The following is a 23,065-nucleotide window of genomic DNA, read 5'->3' as shown; positions in this document are numbered from 1 at the left end:
AGCTCAGTTCCACCCGGCCTATGTTGCTCAGTAGCTGAGCATTGACCTATGAACCAGGAGGTCACGGTTTGACTCTGGGTCAGAGCACATCCCTGAGTTGTGGGCTCTATCCCCATTAGGGTGGGGTGCAGGAGGCAGCTGATCAATGATTCTTTCTCATCACTGATGTTTCTTTTCCTTCCTTTCTGAAATCAATTTTTTTTTTTTTTAATTTAAAGAAGTTCCATTCTCTCCAAAATAAGTTGAAATTCTAGATCTAGGGACAAGGTTGAGGAGGCTGAGAAAAAGCCCTAGCATGATTAGATTCAGTTGATTAGCAGAAATTGCCTGTGAGGTTACCCACTCTATTCTTTGTCTACTAGGGGAATGTAGGGAGCTCTGTCCACTGCTAGGAAACTAAAAACACCAAGAGATGGAGGACAGTCTGATAGAGTTCGTTAAAAAAGGGAGTGGACACGGTGCCGTGTGCAAATAGGAAATCCAACTTAGATGTACAGTGGCAGAGGGAGAATTTGCTCATTATTCTCAAGTGACTCTTGAGCAGAGAGAGACAGTTATTATCAGAAAGAGAGGCTGTGCCTCGAGGCCCAAGTGGTGGGGTCAAGTGGATAATTCATTGGAGTTAAAAACCTCAGCTCAGATAATACATCCCTCAAGGACATCTGACTTTCTGTGCTCTGATTTCATACTTAACACGTCCCTTCGGTTCACTAATTTGGTTTCTTACATATTTTTTTTATTAGGGAACTATTCTCTTGAGAGTGGGTCTGGGTATTCCTGTCTCTAGAAAGAAACCAAATTATAAATGCATAAGCTAATATGGCAGCTTTTAAGCCAGTTTCTTTTATATTTAGTAGGGGAAAATTCTCTGAATATAGTCAAATGGATCTGAGTGTTGATTGCCATAGTTTTTAAAGATCACACAAATAATTCATATATACTTCCTCATTGTAAGACATTCAAATGATTGAAATAAAGTAAAAATGAAAACTCCTTTCACCATCACTTCCACATCCCACTCCCAGTCTCAAGGATTGTAATTGTTATCAGCCCCATTTCTATACATTCATATATAGAGAGGGGCCTATTATATGTGTTGCAAATACTCTTCTCCCAATGCATCACATCTGTATTAATTCTATGATATCTTTTGTCACATAGACAGACATTTCCTTCATGACCATAGAGTTAGCGTCTTGTTTAGAAGAAAAGATTAATATCTTAACTAGAAAAAAACTGCACACATCTGTCTGACGCTAATAATAAGTAGCGTTTGACCTTGAGTAAGCTCAACACTCCTTCAAGCATTGGGGTTTTTTTTGTTTTTTTTTTAATCAAAATAATGAATTTATTCATTCACAATTTATTTACTGTGAACCACTTTATCCCATGCTTAAATGCTGGGAAGACCTAAGTGAATTCAACATTCAAGGAATATATAGTCTAACAATGAAACAGCCGTAAGAGTAACAAGAGGACATGTGCTGTCATAGACTTTTGTTCAGGATCTCATGGGAATTGGTGGGAGGAGCCCCACATCCAGACCAGGAGGTTTCATAGGACTTGTCTAGGAGAGGGAGGTCAGATAACAGGAAGGGCACATTGGACTGACGGAGCTGCGGGTACAGAGGCCTGGGGTAGGAGTGAAGAACTACCCATAGTTCACAGGATGGGGGTGGGGATGGGGGTGAATTTTGAGCCTGGAGCAGTAGGCAGAGACTGTCGTAGCCCATATCATTACATTTAGCGTTTCTCGTGATTGGAGTTTGAAGCAGGGGAGTGACATGTTGAGTAGCCTTTAATAGAGACCACTTGGCTATTCTCTGGAGAAGGGGCTAGAATAGGGCACGAGCAGAAGCAGGGAGGCCTGTCAGGAAGGGAGCCATTGTATAATAGTTACCCAGGAAGGAGATGGTGAAGTGGGACTAAAGTAGTGGCAAAGGAGATGGATATCTGGTGGACCTGAGAAATACGTGCCAACCTTCCCCACAACTCAAGTTTGTTGTGAGTCAAAAACAATATGTAGTGTTCTTTCAAGTGGAACTTGTTTATAAATTTGAAAGTTCTACTTCATAATGGAATTGTAGGCACTGTGACAGGCCAGTAAAAATATTATTTCTGAATAGAGAAGACTTTCCAGGAGAGGCAAAAGCCACCATATTGAAAGCACCAAATTATTACATATTCACACCATACTCACTCCATCCTCATATTATTATTTTCTTTACATGACTATGAATGTATAACATAAGCATCAGCCTGTCTGCCATCCCCTTTTTCCTACCAACCTCTTACTCCTTGTGTTGGTTATCTCCCCATGTGTGTGTTAGGACACAGAGGGCTTATTGTCCATCTTGCCTGCCACTCACAGCCCTGGTATTGGCCACCATCTATCTCATGATTATTCATTTCATATCTGAAAATCCTGGGCCAGTGGATAGAGTCAGTGTCCTCAACCTAGGGGCCAGTGAAGGTGTGGATGGGGAAGAAGAAAGCTCTGATGTCTTCTCATCCCTCTATCCTACATGGCACCATTTCTCAGAGCGATATAGGGACTCCACATTTTTCTAAAGTATTACACTGAGTCAAAGGGAATCATAGAAGAGCAAATGATTAAAACTATAAACTAAGATAACTGCTTCCCTCTGCTCCACTATTGTCCCCAGCTCTGCTTCTGCTTCCTGTTTCTAAGCAAGTGACCAAACAGCACAGGGAGAGGACATGCTCTTTGCCAGGAGAAAAGCTTTTCCTGTCGCAGTATTAATCTGCAACTTCCTCACTCAGACATGGAAAAACGATTGAACAGCATTTCCCAGACCTATTCCTGGCTAACAGTGCAACTGTTAATGTTTTATGAAATCCATCCCAGACAATGTGGGGTACAGTAAGGAGAACCCACTGGGTCGATGTGTTCTCCCTTTCCTGTTCTCTCAAAGATACTGGGCCTGTCCTGCTATGCAAAGAGGCTCTGTGGATCCAAGGCTCAGCGTGTGCCAAGCAACAGTGACAGGAAATGAATGTCATCTTGATGCTGCCAATTGCCCTCTGTGGCTAACAATTGGTGGGCCTTCCAAAGAAAGCTAAGTTTGTTGACATTCTTTCTTTAAATTTGTATTTATTGATTTGAGAGAGAGATAGAAAGAGAAACATTGCTTTGTTGTTCTACTTATCCATGCGTTCAGTGGTTTCATTGGTTGTTTCTTGTATCAGTCCTGCAATCCTGGCATATCGGTTGACACTCCAACTAATAGAGCTAGCCAGGGCCTCAGTTTGTTGACGTTCTGAGTGGTTATCACAGGCCCTATGTAGCCCGTATACTAATTGGCTGATATTAATTTAATCTATTTCTATTCCTCATGGTTAAAAATAAAGCTGAGCTATTGGTTTTTTGGCATGAAGATGCCCAATCTCACTCATGTGACATGTGGTCTCAAATGGCAACATGCAGAGTACAGGTGGGTGGGAAAGGAAACATCTGGAAATCTGTTCAGAAAGTTGTAAAAATAATCATAATATATTTGCCTGTCCTTCTTATTTGATCCTGAAATGAGTAGGCATTGTACTTTTTTGTTTTAAAGGTGAGAAAATTTGAAGGTCAAGATTCAGAAACTTGCCTAATTCATTCATGTATCCAGTTATGTTTATCTTCCCCTGACAAGGGGTGCCATCGTCCAGGGAGGTCAGTGACCAGGAATAGATGAGTTTTGAGTTTGGTTTTGAAGAAGGGTAGAAATGAGCCCTAGCTGGTTTGGCTCAGTGAATAGAGCATTGCCCTGCAGATTGAAGGGTCCCGGGTTCAATTCCAGTCAAGGGCACATGCCCAGGTTGTGGGCTTGATCTCCAGTAGGGCATGGAGAAGGCAGCTGATCAATGATTCTCTCCCATCATTGATGTTTCTATCTCTCTCTCTCCCTTCCTTTCTGAAGTCAACAAAAAATCTATAATAATAAAAGGATAATATGCTAATTAGACCTGACAGTTAGATGAACTTCTGGAAGAAGCCGTGGTTGCGAGAGCCAAGCCCCTTGCATGAATTTTGTGCATTGTTTCCCAGAAATGAGATCTGGAAAACAGAGAAGAGGGACATTAGTTGTTGTTTTTTTTGGTGGGAATTTATTAAACCTGGGCACTAAATGCATCTGGTTGGGAGGTAGCATTAACACAGGGAACTTTTGTGTTTGACCTGTGATCAGCTTAGCATTATGGACTCTTAGCTTCTGGGTCACAGCGTTCAAGTACAATGGTCTTCAGTTCCATTAGGAACTGCAGGGCTGAAATGGGCTGGATGGAAACCTGACTCTTTTTCATCCCTTAGAACTTGAAAGAGGCCATGTCACAACCGGGAGCATCAGCTGAGCATGATGGGGCCATTTGCAGCTTGACAACATCTGCTGAATTATTGATGTCCTCCCTGCCGCAGGACCTCCCCCTTGTTAACAAATCGCACTCCATATTAAAATTTAAAGAGGCAGATGAGTGCAATCTCTCACCCTATTATTTCCCTCTTCTTTTGCCATCTGAGCTCTAATTTTCAAGTCAATCAGCCTGCAAGGCTTCTCCTGGGAGCTGGCACAGCTCCGAGAGCCAAGCTCAGGACAGAAAAACAAAAGGCCCTGAGTGAGACTGTGACCCGAGTCCTGAGTCAACTGATGGAGTCTGAGTGACTGTGGCCCGGGTGAACCTGACTTTCTCTGAGTCACTAAACTACCTGAGAAAAACCCTTTGTCACCCCCTTACTGCTGCAGCAGTGCCTCTACCCAGTTTGCCACTCCCCTAAAATTTCCCTACAGCAGAGGACAAAACCTTATAAATAGTGGTCAAAATTTGGATGTTAGATGTTTAATTTGGCCTGCAGAATAATGTTATTTTTTAAAAAATTAAAATAGTTGCCAAATTTTTACAAATTGGGAGGTTTTACATAACTATTTGATTTTCTGACTTCTCTTGAAAATCTGAGGACTTGGCTTTTCATTTCTACATTATGCTATGTTTTGGGGCTGACAGTGGCTGCTCCTTTAAGTGAGGTGCCTCCTAACTTTGCCTCAGTTCCCATCACCCTCTCTTAGTGATTGAATCTGTGACCCTTGGTATTAAAAAAGATGGGAGGCCCAGCTGGTGTGGCTCAGTGGTTGAGCATTGACCTATGAACCAGAGTCACAGTTCAATTCCCAGTCAGGACACATGACCAGGTTGCATGCTCAAACTCCAGTAGGGGGTGTGCAGGAGGCAGCCGATCAAGGATTCGCTCTCATCACTGATGTTTCCATCTCTCTCTGCCTCCCACTTTCTCTCTGAAATATATTTTTTTAAGAAAGAAAGATGGTGAACACATTTTTCTGTGCCTGTTTGAGCCTGTTAGGACTGCCCACTGTGCCCTGGTGAATCTGATCAGTTTGAAACTATTCACCTCCTTCCCCTATGAGAGGACTCTCCACCCCTGGCCATTGCTGTGAGACCATCCATGTGTGGATCATTGGAGCAGAAGCTCTCAAAGGCATTGTGGGTCATCACCAGCTCTCAGCTCTCTGCCTCTGCCTGGGGATCAGCACACCCCATGGTCCTTCAGCCTGGAGCCTGGAAGGAAAAGAACACATGGTGCAGGCCAGCATCTGACCTGGAGCCAAGCCACAAACTAGAACAGAGCAGTCAACCCACAGCCTTCAGCAATGCAAATGAACAACAAATGTCATATGAGCCACTGAGAATCGGGGGATGTTTGTTACTGTATAGAGCTGACCTATACAGCAAAACCAGGCTTGCTAGAACAGGATGCAGAGATGAAAAGACAGTATTCTCGCCGAGACCAGTTTTGCTCAGTGGATAGAGCGTCAGCCTGTGGACTGAAAGGTCCCGGGTTCGATTCTGGCCAAGGGCATGTACCTGGGTTGCAGGCACATCCCCAGTAGGGGGTGTGCAAGAGGCAGCTGATCGATGATTCTCTCTCATTGAGGTTTCTAACTCTCTATCTCTCTCTCTTCCTCTCTGTAAAAAATCAATAAAATATATTTTAAAAAAAGAAAAGAAAAGAAAAGACAGTATTCTCCTACTTTTGGAGGAGGAAAAAATAATAGCATTAGAGAATTCTTATTGTTCATTTTAATTGTCTTTGATTAAAAACAACTTTAGAGGATGCTGGGAATATCACAGTGGTGGCATCAGAAGCATTGGGTCGAGTTCCTTAATGACCATGTTAGAAAATCTGGAATAGTTTTTCTTTTATTGAGATAATTGCCTTTTAAAAAAATCATATGTGTATTGAAGTTGTATTTTCAGTTAATTTCGTTTTGTAATAGTAAAGAGGATATTGCAAAATATTTGTCACATAAAGGGTGTCTAGCTCAGATCCTAGGGACTTGCTTGTCTTTTAAAGGGGGGTAGGGGGAGGCAGGGGTAATTGGGGACAGGGTCTCTGTTTCTTCTGTTGTAGTGTGTGAAATTAATAACTAACATTAAAATGTACTGGCTGGTGGTAGCACAAAAAAAAATTTAGGGTCAAATGGCTTAAATGTTTTGTCAGCGTTAAGTGCTGACACATTCTAAGTTTTTCTAGTTTTTTGTTCCTAACCTTCTCTGCTCTTCAGGCCCAGAGCACTTGGTTTGTGTTCTGGTTACTTTTATGCATGTGTGTGTGCGTGTGTGTGTGTGTGTGTGTGTGTGTGTGTGTGTGTAAGCTCCACTACTAGTGAGAAAAGTCCTTGAGGACAAGGACCCCACTTTGTATAGTTCTATGTCTTGCCTTGTGCTGCTCCTTGTATAGAGCTAATGCTGAGTAATTTCTGGCGAGATGAGTGAGTAAATCATATTCATGACATTGGCTCTGGCTTTTTCTTCATGGACAACCTGTCATGTGACCACAGCTCCCACTATGTGCAGAGCTAAAGAGCCCGGTGTGGTGCCTGGTGCCTAGGAGGACTCCCCATCTGTCATGGGTATGGTGCTGGTTACACAGTCCACAGGCCCAGGGGGTCTCATTGGCTCATTGATCATCCAGAAGAGCAAGGTGCATGTAAGAATAGTTTAAAACTTGTCTTTTAAGGGGGTAGAGGGAGGCAGAGGTAACTGGGGACAGGGTCTCTGTTTCTTCTGTTGTAGTGTGTGAAATTAATAACTAACATTAAATTGTTTAAAACTTCATTTGAAGATTATCTGAGATCTAGTAGGTAATCTGGAAATATGGTAAATGCAGCTACTGTTATGGTGGTTAAAACTCTAACTATTGTAACCAGAGGTAAAGTCAGAAGTTAAAGCCAAAATTAAAGAAAGGAAAACCTTCTTTTTCCCTGCTTCCTTTTAATCCCCTCCAGCCAGAGAAAGCTCAGGAGAGGGATCCCCATTGATTGGAGAAGGAATGCAGAGAGGCTGAGACTAAGGCACAGGTGCATAAACACGCACAGTAATTGCCTCATTAATATAAAACCCAGTAGGAAACGGGCTCCTTCCTGGGGCCTCCGGGCAGCACGGCAATCTCTGTGAGGTGTGGGGGGCTGGCTTGCAGGCTTTCCCAGCCCCTGCAGCTGTGCTGGAGGCCCGGCCACAGAAGCACCTCTCACCCACCTCCGCACCTCACCTCCTCTAATTGCTCTAGGTGCTAACTTAATAGTACCTCATGCTAACCTTCACATCTGTTGTTCCATTTTAGGGCCGGAGGAACTATACTATTACCTTAGAGATGGAGGACTGGGATGGGAGACAATCATGTGATTTACCAATTTTTTTTTTTCCAGTACAAGAGAGTGAAAGAAAACAGTGGTTTGACAACATGGATGGACCTTGAGGGCATTATGCTAAATGAAATAAGTCACACAGAGAAAGACAAAATACCACATGATCTTTCTTATATATATGAATATCATAAGCTCAGAGATACAGAGAACAGTTTGTCAGATGTAGATTAGAAACAGATGAACTATTTTTAGGGGTTTTTTTTAAATTTAAATGAGTTTGATAATAAAATACATACGTAATAAAATAAAGGACAAAAAAAAAAAGTGGGAGCAGACGGAGCGCTCAGACAGTCACAGTTTTCTTGGAGGAATCTGAGTGCCCTTGGTTTATTTTGTGGCTTTTCTTCCACTGCCCTCCTCACCTCCTCACGCTGGGCCTCAGGACGGTGTCCCCCAATCCCTGGCGGAGGGAGAGCCCACGAATAGGATCACACTCTTCCTGCCAGACAACACCGATGCCCTCACCTTAAGAACTACCTCCCTGTGGCTCCCTTTCGAAACTAGGGGAACAGACACCAGGCTGTCTGGAGTGACTTGCTCAAAGTCACTGAACATACTGGTGGCCCACTTGAGATTTATGAGAGAAACTGCTGCTTGTGGGGTCTGTCCCCCAGACACATGCCTGGGTCAGTGAGTGTCTCCTTATAACAACTTTTCTCTTTGGCAGCCTCGACAGTATTTTCATTATTGAACTACAGTTAAATTTTGAACAACATGGGTATGAACTGCGGAGTTTCCACTTAGACAAGGATTTATTTTTATTTTTATTTTTATTTTCACTAAATACAGCCGGCCCTTAGAATCTGCGGGTTGGGATTCAACCAACAGGGATTGAAAACAGCATCTTCTCATTCCCAGCCGCAGTTTCCCAGCTGGATCGGATGGAAAGTGCTGCTTTCAGTCTGTGGTTGGGTGCACCTGGAGATGGAAGGGCGGACTGCAGATCGGAGAGTGAAAGGCGGATTTTTGACTGCGAGAGGGCGCCCCTTGGGCAAACACAGGTAAGAGAGACCTTGTGTCCGTCTCCACTCCCACTACCAGGTCCTTGAAGTGAAAGTGTCAGTAACCATCCAGAAACCACAGGCCCGAGACGCCATGGCATCTTTAGAGCTGATTTTCACCTGCGGGGCAGCGGGGCCCATGGAAGGCAGAGCAGCGTCCCGTGGAGACGAGCAGGGCACTGTCACCTTCTCATTGTGCAGATGCCGGTCATCTGCCCTGGGATGGCACAGTGGCAAGAACCTGTGGCAGGATTAGGGGTGGACGAAGGGACTTTCATACAGGAGATCAAAGACGTACGTTCTGGTCTGCAGTGCACGTGATTAGGCTATTAGACAAAGCATGTACCTGGTCTGTGCTTTAGTTTCTTCTTTGGTCAAATGACGAGGATATTCATTTTGATTTTCTTGCTTTGTCAGTGAGTGAAAAAATTAAAGTTTTTGAAGGTGCAGGCGAGCCCTGGCTTAGTATTAGAATGGGTTTACTCAGGTGTACTCTAGCTAGCATCATAGTAACCCAGGGACTATGGACAAATAATTTCATCTTTTCGATCCCCAGTCCCTTCAACTACAAGATAATAACAATTAGCAACAGCCTCGTGGGATGTTGTGCACTTTAAATGCGTCAATGTATGCAAAGCACTAAGCCCATGTCTGCATTTCCTTTGAGCTCAGCACGTCACTGCGGTCAGAGCTGAGATGAACGGGCTCAGATGTCTAGAGTTTAATGCCTACTCTAGTCATTGCCTTGTGGCATCTACAATAGCAAGCTTAAAATGTAAATGGAAGAGCAAAGGACAAAAGATGACAAGAGGAGGTGGGAAAAAAGTCAAAATAGGAAACTGCTCTTCCCAAATACCAGAATCTCTTATAATGTTAAAGCAATTAGGGGGCATGGTACTGATGCAGGAATAGGAAAAAAAATGAACCAATAAACTGGACACCAGCAAGCCCCACACCTAAGTAAAACATGTGATATTTTTACTTATGTGAAAATGCAAATAAAATGTGTAGTAAAGCAGGAAAATGATGGACAGTTAGTTCACCACATGGAGAAAAATAAAAGCATATGACACACATAAAAATAAATTTCAATTGCATGAAAAAGCTCTACCTGAAAGCAAAAGTGTAAGACTTTTATAAGAAAGTATAGGAAAGCATCTTTGACTTAAGGATTGGAGAATGATTCCTTACATCAGTGGTTGGCAAACTCATTAGTCAGCAGAACCAAATATCAACAGTACAATGATTGAAATTTTTTTTTAAACATAAACTCTTCTAATGCCACTTCTTCAAAATAGACTCTCCCAGACCATGGTATTTTGTGGAAGAGCCACACTTAAGGGGCCAAAGAGCCGCATGTGGCTTTTGAGCCGCAGTTTGCCGACCACGGCCTTAGAAAGAAAGAAAAACCATAAGGGAAAATAGTGACAAATTTGATCACACTAACATAAAATGTAAAACTTCATCACTTATTGATATCACAAACAGAGATTAAATATAAGCCTGAGAGTAGATGAAAATATTGGAAACACAGATAACTGATAAAGGCCAGTACCTAGAATTTAAAAAGAACTACAACTCAATAAGAAAGAAAACAAAATAAAAACAGGCAAAGTGGGATGATAGTCATCATTTGCCAATAAATACATGAAACGATGCTCCAGCTCCCCAGTAACTAATAAAACACAAATTAAAACAACCATATGCTACCATTACTCTCTCATTATGTTGACCAAAACATTGAAGTCTGATCATAGCAAGTATAAGCTAAGATGTGGGTAGATGAAATTCCCTCATACTACTTTGTACTTAATTACAATCACTTTGAGTCAGTTTTAGGCATATAATTTAATGAAATTCTATCACACTGCATGGGAGATTTATAGAAGAATGTTGATTACAACATTGTCAGTCATAAAACAAGAAAAAGGCAAAATTACCTACATGACCAGCAAGAGTGGATAAGTTATAGAATACTCATACAATGGAATATTATGTAGGGATTAAAATGAATGAACTAGAATGACATGGATTGAGAAGGATAAATTTTTAAAACATTATGTTGATTGTCAATAAGCAAATTATAGAAGAATGGGCATAGTAGAATGTCATTTCTAAAAAGTTAAAAAGCATATAAGACAGTCTTATGTCTTAGGAATTTATTATCTTTGGATTCCCATAGGTGAAGAGTAGTATAAAATATGAATAGGAATGATTAACATTAGATTTAAGATGATGGCTACCTACAGGGTGGCTTAAAGGAGGTGTGTATAGGAGACTTCAATTATAGTTGTAATATTTTACTATTTCAAAAAGTCTAAAGCAAATAGGGAAAATGTTAAGATTTGATAAAGTTAAATGGTAGGCAGGCAAGGGTTCATTATGTTATTTTTCTCTCACTTTGTACAACTTTACAGAATTTTGTAACCCATTTAAAAATATTTTAAATTGGATTGGATTTCCAACACAAAGGAAGGTGAAAGTATAATCATTTGCTACTAAATTGCTGATGTATGACCTGCTAGCTCCTTCCAATAGCCCAGGACAACTCTCCCCAGTACCTAGCCCAGTGCCTGGCTCCAGAAGAGCCTGTCATAAGTGAGGATGGAAAGAATGAATGGGCCTGTCATTGGAAATAGAGGCCCAGTCATATGTACACTGTGCCCTTTTTGTCATTAAATCACACTTTGAGAGTCATTTCCTTCCCATTCATCTCCCTCAGCCTGAGTTGCCATGTAGTATAATAATTCAGGGCGTTGCATTGAGGGATCCTTGCTTGCAGGACAGCAAGGAGCTGCAATTCAGTCTCAGCTGTGCTCTGAATTCATTAGTGTCTTCTCAGCATCCTGTGGTGCTCAGAAGAATGATCCTCTCTGAGAGCAGGACAGTGCTCTCTTCCTCATATTATTGTAATAATAATAATAATAATAATAATAATAACAATAATAATAATAATAATAACCCAAAACAAACCCTAGGAAGTAAAATCACCAGGGAGGCCTTCCTCTTTAATTAAGGAGTGCAAATGAGCCACAGTCCACCATGCACGGGACTGAATCCCCCTTTATAAATAGGGGATTGTGAACATGGGATGTTTTGCAGCCCTGCTGTGTTTCTCTTTTGTTTCCCTCGCCTGATGCTGCTGCCAGTCTCTGTACATATATGGGCATATATGTGGAATACATGACATAAAGGATCCAAAGGTCTTTATCCACCTAACCAGCTTGATGTTCTAAGATTCCTAGGGTGTTATCCAAGGAAATGTAATATGGACCAGTAGCTTAGCGGGTAGGTAATGGTGCTAATGAAGGTAAAGACTTCGGTTCCACTCCCCAAAAGCCAGAAGGATTTCCTCTGTTCACAGATACAGAAAGTATCTCAAGTCTTGGCAGAGGTATCTTTGTTTATTTTGGAGCCAGACAAGACAGAGTGGCATGAGTCATGTCAAATGCACCACCACCATGGGAACTCAAATTGTCCTCAGGCTGACCCTGGTTGGGTTGCTCAGTTGGTTGGTGCATCATACCATGCACCAAAAGGTTGCAGGTTTGATTTTTGGTCAGGGCATACACCAAGATTGCAGGTTCATTCCCTGGTCCGGGTGCATACAGGAGGCAATCAATCAATGATCGACATTTCTTACAATGATATTTCTCTCCCTCCCCTCTTCCTCTCTCTCTCTCAAAAAGACAAACAACAACAACAACAACAACAAAAAAACCCCACAAAAACAAAAACAAACAAAAAACAATAAAAACATAGGGTGAGGATTAAAAAAATTGATCCTTAGGCTGGTGAGTCTGTGGATTCTTTTTATGAGAAAAGGAGAACATCTTACTTGGGTAAAAGGGTTAGTAATGTCCCAGCTCAGCTGTAAATGTGAAACTGAGGAAGTAGTCTGGGCCAAGATTCCCATCTTTATTATGAATGAGTAGGAAATTGAGAGTTGGTCTCTATCCTCACTGTCATTTTTGTGGTTTTTCTGAATCTGAGGGTATATAATGTGGAAAAATGTGACAAACTCAAGCAAAGAGAAATTTGGGCTGAATCTCTGGGGAGAAAAAAATCATGGTGAAATCCATTAGACTGAGTAATAGTTTCCCAAGGGAAATGACATAAACCTCATAGTTGCAGTCATTTAAATTTAGACTGAGCAACGCATTTGTGAGCAGACCCCAGGGAGCCATTCTGCATTGAAGAGGGGATGGGGAATGTGATAGGCCAGGTGACCTAATAGATCTTTTCCATCTTAATTGTGGGGTCCTAATTAAAATGAATGATATTGCCTGTTATGAACCCATTACATTAATATTCCGTAAGGTCTCCAGGCAACCCAGGGGTGTTTAGTTTTTCCTTATTTTTGTAGTCACGAGTCCATGATCCATTTTACCCACATAGCTGCTGCCTCTGCATCAGTATCTTCACTGGTGATGCTTGGCTTAAGTCTTTAAAAGAAATTAGAGCACTCATTGGACATGGGCTGCAACCATAAATATTGTTCTGGCTAATCAAACAGTGATGACCGGACTTCGTGGTGGTGGCAGTTGTTACCATGGAGCACCCAGGACTAAAATCTTCTTTTTCACTAACAGCTTTCTCTGACATTTGAGCCGGAATGTTGATAATTGGAAAACTCTTAGCAGAGACCCTGTCATCATGGAACTAACCAGTCCATTTCACTGATGTTTGCTTCTCTTCCTTGACTGTCCCTTAAAGATGGACTCCAATGAGGAGGTGCAGACAAGGCCACTGGTGGGTCTGCATGGAGCTGGTCTGAGAACCACCTGCCAAGGGGCAGAGTTCAGGGCAGGTAGGAGAGGCGGGGGGCCCGGTTGCCCGTATTATGTTTCAGGTGAATGTAGCTGCTGGATAAGAATGGTGGTGGCATCCATCTGGTCAGATGCTTTATCTTTCTTGTCCCATCTCGAGGATCCCCAAAAGGTTCTTGATTTGCCACAGAACTCTGCCAGCAGGAAGTAGACACAGGTATGCATCAGAGGATATCAAGCTCTACCTATTTTAAATTTATAAACCGGGCTCTAATTACCCTGCGGGGAGTTTCCATGGAAATTGGAGATACCATTTTGCAACAGTATAAGTATACAGTATCAGGTAGCCGGGAGGTCTGGAAAACCCCAATTCCTGGTGTCACCTCATTACCGCATTGTCTTCGACTCCTTCGGGCAAGTCTCCCACTTTCATTGTAGTGTTTCTAGTGTGTAGTTGTCAGTATACTTACCTGTGTTTTTACAGACAGGGGAGAGTCTGTCATTCCATCTATTTCCCCCAGAGAATAGTTCAGTTGGCATAGAAGGCACTTAACCAGTTAACTGCCATGATATTTTGAATGAAAAAAGGTCTGCTGCTTGTGTCTATATACACTTATGGTGTACAAATGGTTAATAGAACGTGTTGGGTTATTACAATAACAACTTAGAACCGTGGTTTCTTCATCTGTAAAGTAGCACAATAATCCTAACTCAAATGGCTGTTCTGAGCATTAAATGCTGGAACAAATAAATCACTTAGCACAGTGCCCAGCACTTAAATAACATGTAGTTCCATTCCCCACTTTTTTCTTTTTTTTTTGGGGGCATGAAAGACTTATTTTCTTCTGGTTCTGATGTGTATCAGACAAAAAAATCCTTTTTACAAAACAGTCAGTAAATCAGAATGCGCACACTTGAATTTTGTGTTCAAAATGCAGGATAAGTCAGCATTTTGTGCCTTAAAATCATGGTTGAGGTTATACCAGCTTCAGTCCAAATTCCTGGGCTTTTAACCTGTAAGATTTCTGAGATGTTCAAACTTGATTCTATTTCATACTCCAGCTAATAAACTTGGAGGAACTACCATCGGTGATGATAAAAGTGAATATTTGCAAGTGGCCCTGTTTGTTTATTGATGGTCAGAATTGTACTTTTACTTTTGTTGTCCCATGCCTTTCCTGAAAACTCCCCTGGAGGAGTCTTAACTTGTATTAATTGCTTTAATTTCTATAAGCAAGAAGTGCCTATAGAGTGACTTGTAAAGGAGGTGTGTACAGTTGAAACACACCAGCCTGATGCTGGGTTTGCAGGCCATCCTGGGAGGGGTCGGCTGGAACCACACATGGAATAGCCTGAATGCACCAGAATGCACAGCTCTGAATTCACCTCTTCCAGATGTACCCCCATCGCTGCAGGGCATCCTCTCAGTTGTCCTCTGCCACACACGGGGCCTTAAGGAGCAATGTAGAGGCCATTCTGAGGAGGAGCTGAGCCCTGTCAACACTCAGGTGCCCCTGATAGCATTTCAGGGCTTATTCTCTCTTGCTCTCTGGTGAGCCCAGTTCCTAGCAATGGTTTGGGTTCTCCCACCCCAGCTCCATGCCCTACCTGACTGATCATCCCTGGTTCCCAGTTCTTCCATGGCCTCACCTCTCAACCACATGAAATTGCGTTGTCCTGGAGTCTGTGAGCAAATGCATTCTTTATCTCTTGCTTTTAATTCCAGCTGAACTCTTGACTTCTGATATTGAATGGACATCACTGGAATTGCCCCTTTGGAGGACAGAAATTCCCTGATTCTGACTCTGTTGCCCCACCTGCCCGCTGCTGGCCATCAGGGGTACTGTGGTCAACCCTTTGTCACCTGTAACTGGAGCCTTTGCTTTGTCCTAATTCTCACGCTTTCTTTTCCTTCTTTAAAAAACAACAATCGTGGTACTGCCTCAGAGATTTCCAGATAACGTTGAAGCACCCCATCTTCCCATACTGCCAGTGACTGTCATGGGTCTGCCATGAAGCATCTCGCACTGGCCAGGCACTTGATCAGTAGGTTCTTGCCGACATGGCTGTGGAGCATCGTGTGCTGCTTGTGGGAGTGGGGTTGGTAAGCTGGAGGGCTTTGTTACACCAGGGTTTCTCGAACTCAGCAAGATGGCATTTGGGGCAAGAGAACTCTGTTGTGGGTCTTGCCTACAAATTGTAGGATGTTTAGCAACATCTCTGACCTCTAACCTCCACATGCCAGTAGCACCTTCCCCAAGAGGTTGTCTCCCAGATGACACAAAATGCCTCCTACACCCACTCCACCACATCGGGGTGATGGAGGAAAGCCTTGTTTTCATCGGTAGGACTTCTAAATGCCAGAAGGTGCAGGTCTGTTCTCTGGAGCCATCCAGTACCCTGAAGGACACCCTAATTTATTCTGGAGACGAGGTCAACTGCCAACTGCTGGGGGAAGTAAGTTGTCTCAGAAACTGCTCTCTCATGAAGGCTTCCAGTGAGTCCTGTTCTCCACTGCCTGGCACAGTCCCACACTCACATCTGTCAGGCCCGAGTCCTCACTTCTGAGTCTTGCTGAGTCTCACTTCTCGGTGGCACCCTCTCCCAACCTTCCCCTCTTGTCACCTCCTTTCCCAGTCCCCAAGTACCTCTCTTACATCCACTCTCTTTCATAGATTTATCAAGTCTCTTGTCTTAAGGCATTTCTCTCTTTTTTTAATGGATTTATCCTCACAATTTTATTCCTCTATAATTGTTGGTTATAATCTCTTAAGAGAGAGAGAGAAGTTGAGGATGTGTGGCTAGCCCGTTACCTTCAACCAGAAGTCATTTCTCTTGCCACATTGAGATGCGCTGCTGTCTCCAGGGCACCCTGGACCTACCTCCCCTCAGCCCGTGCTGCTCAGTGCTGAGCCTGTCTGTCTCTGCTCTGTCATCCTGACTGGACTGTATTCTCAGGCATCGTGTCTTTCATCCTTAACATCGCCAGGGCTGAGGAGAGAAATGCTCACAGGGCCTGTGATGTGCTCAGTAAAAGATTATTGAATGCATGACTAGCTTCAACCTTGGGGAAAATTCCTTAATTTAAATGCAGCAGCAATAGGCAGTCTTGAACTTTAAGAAAACTGAGCACACAAGGCTTTAAATATGTCTTTTGAATATGTCTCTCCTCAAGGAACATAACTCTGCCTTAATTTGTCAGACCTGACCTTCAGCTTCTGGGGTTCACTAGTACCTTTGACTGGGGAGCTCTGAGTCTGTGTCTGATCTGCTATACCCCATGCTGGAATGAAGCCATTCCTCTGGCATCCCAGTCAGAGGGCCATGCTGGCATTGCCTACTACTGACACTGCAGATTCACAACATATCCTGACATAGGGACACCTTTGTCCCAGTGACAAATGGGACGTTGATGGCATCTCTTAGCCAGCCACCTAAATACAAACAAAGCAGGATGAGTTAATAAGAGAATAAGCTGCAAATACCAGTCTCTTTGTGTCACAGTTTCATAATATCTGGGCACCAGCCCAACTTTATGGAAATTACTCAGAAGAATCAGACAAGCTTTTCTTCCCAGGGCACTGTTAATATTTTGCAAAACCATCATCATTGTCATCTCTGATTAATATTTATTGATGTGTAGCACAATTTATTGACTATTAACAAACTCCAGAACTGTCATCTTACAATCCAGGAAGCAGAGGTAGAGAGGTTGAGCAATTGCTTGAGGCCACAGGGTGAATTCAGTGTCAAGCTGAGACCAGGTTCCTTACTACCCAGCTACCTGGAGGAGAAGGACTGCTGTCTTGGGTCAGTTTTGGGGGATTCACCTAATCTTTGTGTACTTAGCAGACAAAGTGAGCCGCCTGGTAGCTATCCCAGGTTCTGGGCAAGAAGCAAGTTTTCGACATGAAGCGGGAGCCAGCTCATTTCCCTGACACATGTCACATCTCTCACAGAGGGAAGAGACCCACTGACGCCCGGCTTGTCCATTGGGCATATCATGAACTAGATGGCATATGAAAGACAAAAGCTCTCTTGTCATCTGCCTTTCGCTCTACAGAGACAGCCCCCAAAGTGCTGCTGTCGTAGCTGTGAGACGACGCGTCACATATCAATTAGGGGGAGCATATGTAGCATTTCTAAGCCAGGGGCCATGTGTGGCAGTGGCAGCCACACAGGGAATGAAGTCAGCAGCTAAAAGGAGACCTGGTTAAGATCTAGGAGGCAGACTGAATAAGATCATCTTGCCTTCCTCCACCCAGTCCTGCTGGTTCTGGCCAGAGCACATCAAGAACAGGTGAGTGTTGATCATTTCATCTAGTACTTACAGCTGATGCTCAAGAAACATTTATTGAGTCAAACTAAGTACACACATCCAAAATTCCAGTCCCTACAACTGCTTTCCAGACACATGGTTCTTCACATGCTTACATTTGGTGCTCGCGTATCCCATTCGCCAGTTTTCCCTTATTTTTTACCCAGATCCTGGGTATCTCTGAACCTCATTTTCTCTTGCAGTAAACAAGGACTTTGTGAACACATACTATGTAAAAGACTCTGTTCTAGGTGCTATTTCTGCTTCTTGTGTTCTTACTTTCCTCAATCAAAAAATTATTATTTACACACGTATAGATATTTCAGCAACCCCTGTGTGTCCACCTCTGCCCTGAAGACAGAATGAATGAATGATGTCTCCTGCTTCCATGAACTCAGAGGCAAGCAGAGAAGACACGCCGTCCAGCTAAGCAAGTTCCCATCCAACTGTGTGGGTTGGAGCAAAGTAATAGAGGAATAAATGGAGTGCACAAGGTAGGTTATAGGGAGAAGTGCTTAATTTGAGGGTGTCAGGGCACTTCTCAGAGGGCGCTAAGTTTTACAGGACCCGGGCCAGGCATGTAGTCATGTAGTAGGCCTGCCATACATTTTTATAGCAGAATCACATTGAACATAAATTTGAAGGGGGGATGGCACAGAACGTGGCTGGAGAGTTTATGAGGCTCAGTGGATGTTCTCTGTGGCCAGTCGGGTGTCCTATGCAGTGTTGGTAGAAGAGCACAGGAAAAGATTCACTGGGTATGTGGCTGGTGTAGGTGACAGGAAAGGAGTTGGAAGGAGATGAACGGGAACATTCATTGCCATTGGAGCCATGGGCAGGATTTGGAGGCAGGGGGCGTGCCGAGAAGGGACAGAATGCCACGCAGGGCGCTAGGAGAGGAGGGCGGGTTCTTCCGGGGTCACCAGGCTAACCTACTGTGCCTGGTTTTCTCTGAATTCTTTCTTTATTTGAATATTTACTTTGACAGTCTACCTTCTGAGTTTGAGATGCAATAAAAGAAACATATGTAAGTGTATAAACATAGAAAAGATTATGTATATATCAGAAAGCTATATTAATTGTTTAATATTAAAGTAGAAATAAATATATCAGAGAAATAGAGAGAGAACACGTGATTCTAGAACCATAGCTTAGGCCCACACCACTACTATTACTGAGCAGTAAGTTTGGCTTTAAGCTTCCAAGCAGCCAAAGCAAAAAAAGGACAGCACGGAGCTTTTTTGAAAGAGACAATGTTTTTTCCAGTACTAAGTTCTGAAGGGAATTTCTCAAATTGGACTGAAGTGCTGACACCAACACCACCTCTGCCTCATTGGGCTCCGTCCTTAAATGTTGTGTCCTCTGAGATCCTGTCTGGCCGGTGTATCTGACACTGCATCCTGAACTCCAGCAGCGAAGGAAGTTCCAGCCCTGATTCTGCCCTGTGCCTGGACCTGCTTCGTTACATTTTAGGATTAGGTCCTCCATTCCCGTCAGCCGTAGGCATGCAGATGACAGAAGACTCTATCTGTATTTGCAGGACATTGGTATTGAAGACATAACCCATTGTTCATTCAGCAAGCACTTAACAGAATCCTCGCTGAGCAGGACATTGTTTTAGGCCAAGGGAAAGAAGCACAAAGTTTTGGCCCTTTGGAGCTGATATTTTTTGTGGATAGAACACACATAAGTGAATAAATATGTTATATACTCAGATAATGATGGGCATGGGTAAGAAGCCCACAGCAGGGTAAATGGATCATGTGTGCTCGCTTAGTGGCTGGTTTTAGTGGCATTCTATGGCTACATGTTCATCTCACGCCTTTTATCTGATGATAGCACCTTTTCCTTAGCAACATGGAAGAAACATTACAGAACCAAATACCTTTCACCAAGATGTCCATGAAGGGCGGCAGGGAAATGTGCTGCTACTATTTAAGGCAGAGGCTTTTGCCAAATTGTTCATCACAAGAATAACAGTCGTAGTAGCCAGGTCATTTCAGTAGTAAATCTAATCTGAGCCCATGCTAATAAATGCAAGCTCTTTGTGAATTCCTCTCCCAGGTGCCAGATTCACTCTTTGTATGCCGTGCTTAGATGGGCCACGCCCTCAACATATATTAGCTCAGTGAGGGAGATTTCTGGGAATCGGGAAAGGAAAAAGGCAATAGAGCAGATGGTTAGGAAGCTGGGCTCTGGAGCCAGACTGCCTGGCTCTCCACCTGGACCCTGAGAACGCCTCACTGGGTGATCTTAAACAAGCTGTTTAACCTCCGAGACTGTTCTCCTTATCTCTAAAGGGGGTAATAATAGTAAATAGCTAAAATAATGGGATTAAATGAGTTAATATATGTACAACACTTAGAACATATCTGGCATATCACATCTAATAAGTGTTTACCATTATCATTATAACTCCAATATACAGATGGGGATATTGAGGCTCTGAGAGGCGAAATAACTTACCCAAAGTCATATAGGTAATGGGTGGTGGATTCAAAATTTATACCTAGGTTTTTCCAACTCTGAACTCATGCTCTTCCTGCTAATAACTGCTTCCATCACTCATGCGTAGACTTTAAATGAAAGTTTCCTATAAGAGACCTAGATCCAAATAACAAAAGCTAAACAGGCAGAGGTATTCATGAGAAAACAGGGTCATGAATTATACTGGTGAGTAGTCAGCGATGTTTATCAAGTGCTGTTGTGCCTAAGGCCTCCCACCCAGTCAACAGTGATACCTCAGAGCAAATGGGTTTTCCTCTTCCCTGATTATTCACTTCATTCCTTCCTTTTTTATTTGTATACCATTTACTGAGCCGTGGGGTGGGGATTCTCAGAAGCAGATGAAATGTTCCTGCTCTCAGGCTGGGGCCGGAAAGGGCAGAAGATACATGCATAATGGTGAACGTACTTGGATATTCAGGACGGTGGGCCCAGTCAGAAGGGGACCGGAATGGGAAGCAAGAGTGCCATCGGTTCAGGTTGGGAGCAAGTCACAAAGGGCTTGTTTTTGGCCCTGGAGGAAGGAACTGGCATTAATTAACCAGCAGGTCTGCTAAGTAATGATGTCAAAGGGCAGGCCAGTGAAGGTGTTCTGAATAAAACCACCTGCAAAACATAAATTCAGCGCACGCTTTGGAAGTAAACTTTTTTGGGGATGGATTTTTATGGGAAGAAATATGAATTAGAAACCCACATGCTAAAGGACTTATTTGGTTCAGTATTAGTCAGGGTGCGGTCAGAAATTGAAAACCACACCAGTTATTTACACAGAGTAAATTTAATCTGAAGAATTGCTAACCAGATGTAGCTGTTAACTAGGTAAATACAGATGTAAAAAGAGAACACTACACATCATGAGGTAGGCCACTGCAGGAAGCAGCTCCACCTCTATGTGGGACAAGAAAAGATGTTAGAATCACCAAAATTTAGAAGCTTGGAGGAGGAGTCCCTAGGGCTGGGACCCAAGATCTTAAGGAGGGGTGCTGGCACATGCCGTAGACTCTTTGTAGGGCACAAGGAGGCTAGTTCTGAAGGGCCAGAGAAAGTGCAAACTGGATTCAGCTGCTACTGCAGTAGGGTAAAGAATTGCTGGAGTTCTGCTCCCCGGAACCGGAAGCAGACAGGAAGAGGCAAGTCCTTTCCTCCTCCAGTCTTGCAGCTTCTTCCCAGTACTCACTTAGGCAGAGCCTAACATGGGGCCAGCTGGCAATACAAATATAAATCCAACACAAGTATGACAGTGGTGTCATTATCCCCATCATCAGCTGAGAGGGAACCCAGGAAGCACAGTAGGTGTGTGATACCAGAAGACCATGCAGGTTTCAAGGGAGCCCTGGATTAGAAATGATTCCTCTTAAAGGAACGGACAGGAAAGACTTTGTGGATAATTCTTAAGCTGAGCCTTCAAAGGTGAGCTTTGTGGCCCAGGTAGACCTGGTCACAAAGAGAACATTCCACACAAGGAAGCCTGGGCAAAGATGTGGAAGCAGGAAGTAGAGGTGTGTGTTCAGAGATTGTGAAAATAATCCATCCTGGCTGGACTGTGGGATAAGAAAGAAGGGTGTGGTAAAGGATAAGGTTCATGAGGTAGATCTTCAGGACTTGTCTCTGCCAGCTGAATTGTTTGAACTCTGTCCAGGAAGCAGGGAAAGATTTAAATTAGGAGAGTAACAAGAACAGAATTGTTTTTGAATGGTGACTCCTCATTCAGTTTGAGGAATAGGTTGTAGAAGAGCAAAGGAGACCAGTTAGGACATTTGTAACATTCTAGTTGCACAATGGTGCGAACCTGATCAGTGGCAATAGCAATAGGAAGGGGGTGGAAGGGACAGACAGGAAAACTACTGAGAGAGTAGTAGTGAAATGAGTGGGAATTACAGTGAGAAAACAGAGGAATCTGGGTTATTTGGCTTAGGTCACTGGATAGGTAAATGGTAGGGCCATTCTCTAGGATAGGAGGTAGCATAGGTTGCCCTATGGGTAAGGAAGGAAATAGGAAAGAGCATGACTTAAGCTTTGTACACGTGGCTTGAGCATTTCAAGTGATGAAATTATTACATTAACAGGCAGTTGAGTTGATATTAGTTCATGTTTAACAGGGCTCTGCAGTCCACATGACATCACTACTGCCTTCCCAAGAGGTGTTGCTCATTGAGAATATGGAAACCATTCAGCAATTCCAAGAAGGATCTCCAGGATCATTGACACTTCCAGCAGATGTAGTCATCATTTCCCACATTATCATTTTTTCCCTTCCATCCACATGATGGCATTGAGGCCTGTGTTAGCAATATGGTAGATGATCGCAGAGATCGACATGTGAATGGATTTGTCCCAGTGCTCAATGACTAGTTTCTTAATTTAACTTCTGACCTGAAATCTCTTCCTAAGAAGATATCCAGAAAATTTTAAAAAAATATTTCATCTTGTGCCTGAAGTGATTTCTGACCTCACATGAGGACGTCACTATTATTCTGAAGTTCTGGAGGACTGCTGTTGCATTTTAGTTTGCTAAGGATTATCAAGATTGGAGCCTACAGGTTCCTTTCTTCATATCTTCTACTTTGAGAAAGTAATTGCACACATAGATATCATAGAAAGCTAGGACTACAATAGAAATGTTGTAGTGAGGGATATCTAGAAGGCCTACAGGGCACTTTGTCTTATTCATTCAATCATCTTCCTTTACATACAACACAGTTGCTTAAAAAGCAGAAATGAGAGAATAATTTGTGGGCGTGCAAGGGG

The sequence above is a fragment of the Pipistrellus kuhlii genome, unplaced genomic scaffold (genome assembly GCF_014108245.1).
Source record: "Pipistrellus kuhlii isolate mPipKuh1 unplaced genomic scaffold, mPipKuh1.p scaffold_m20_p_18, whole genome shotgun sequence".
In the NCBI taxonomy this organism is placed as follows: domain Eukaryota; kingdom Metazoa; phylum Chordata; class Mammalia; order Chiroptera; family Vespertilionidae; genus Pipistrellus; species Pipistrellus kuhlii.
Note: the sequence above shows the minus strand (reverse complement) of the source record.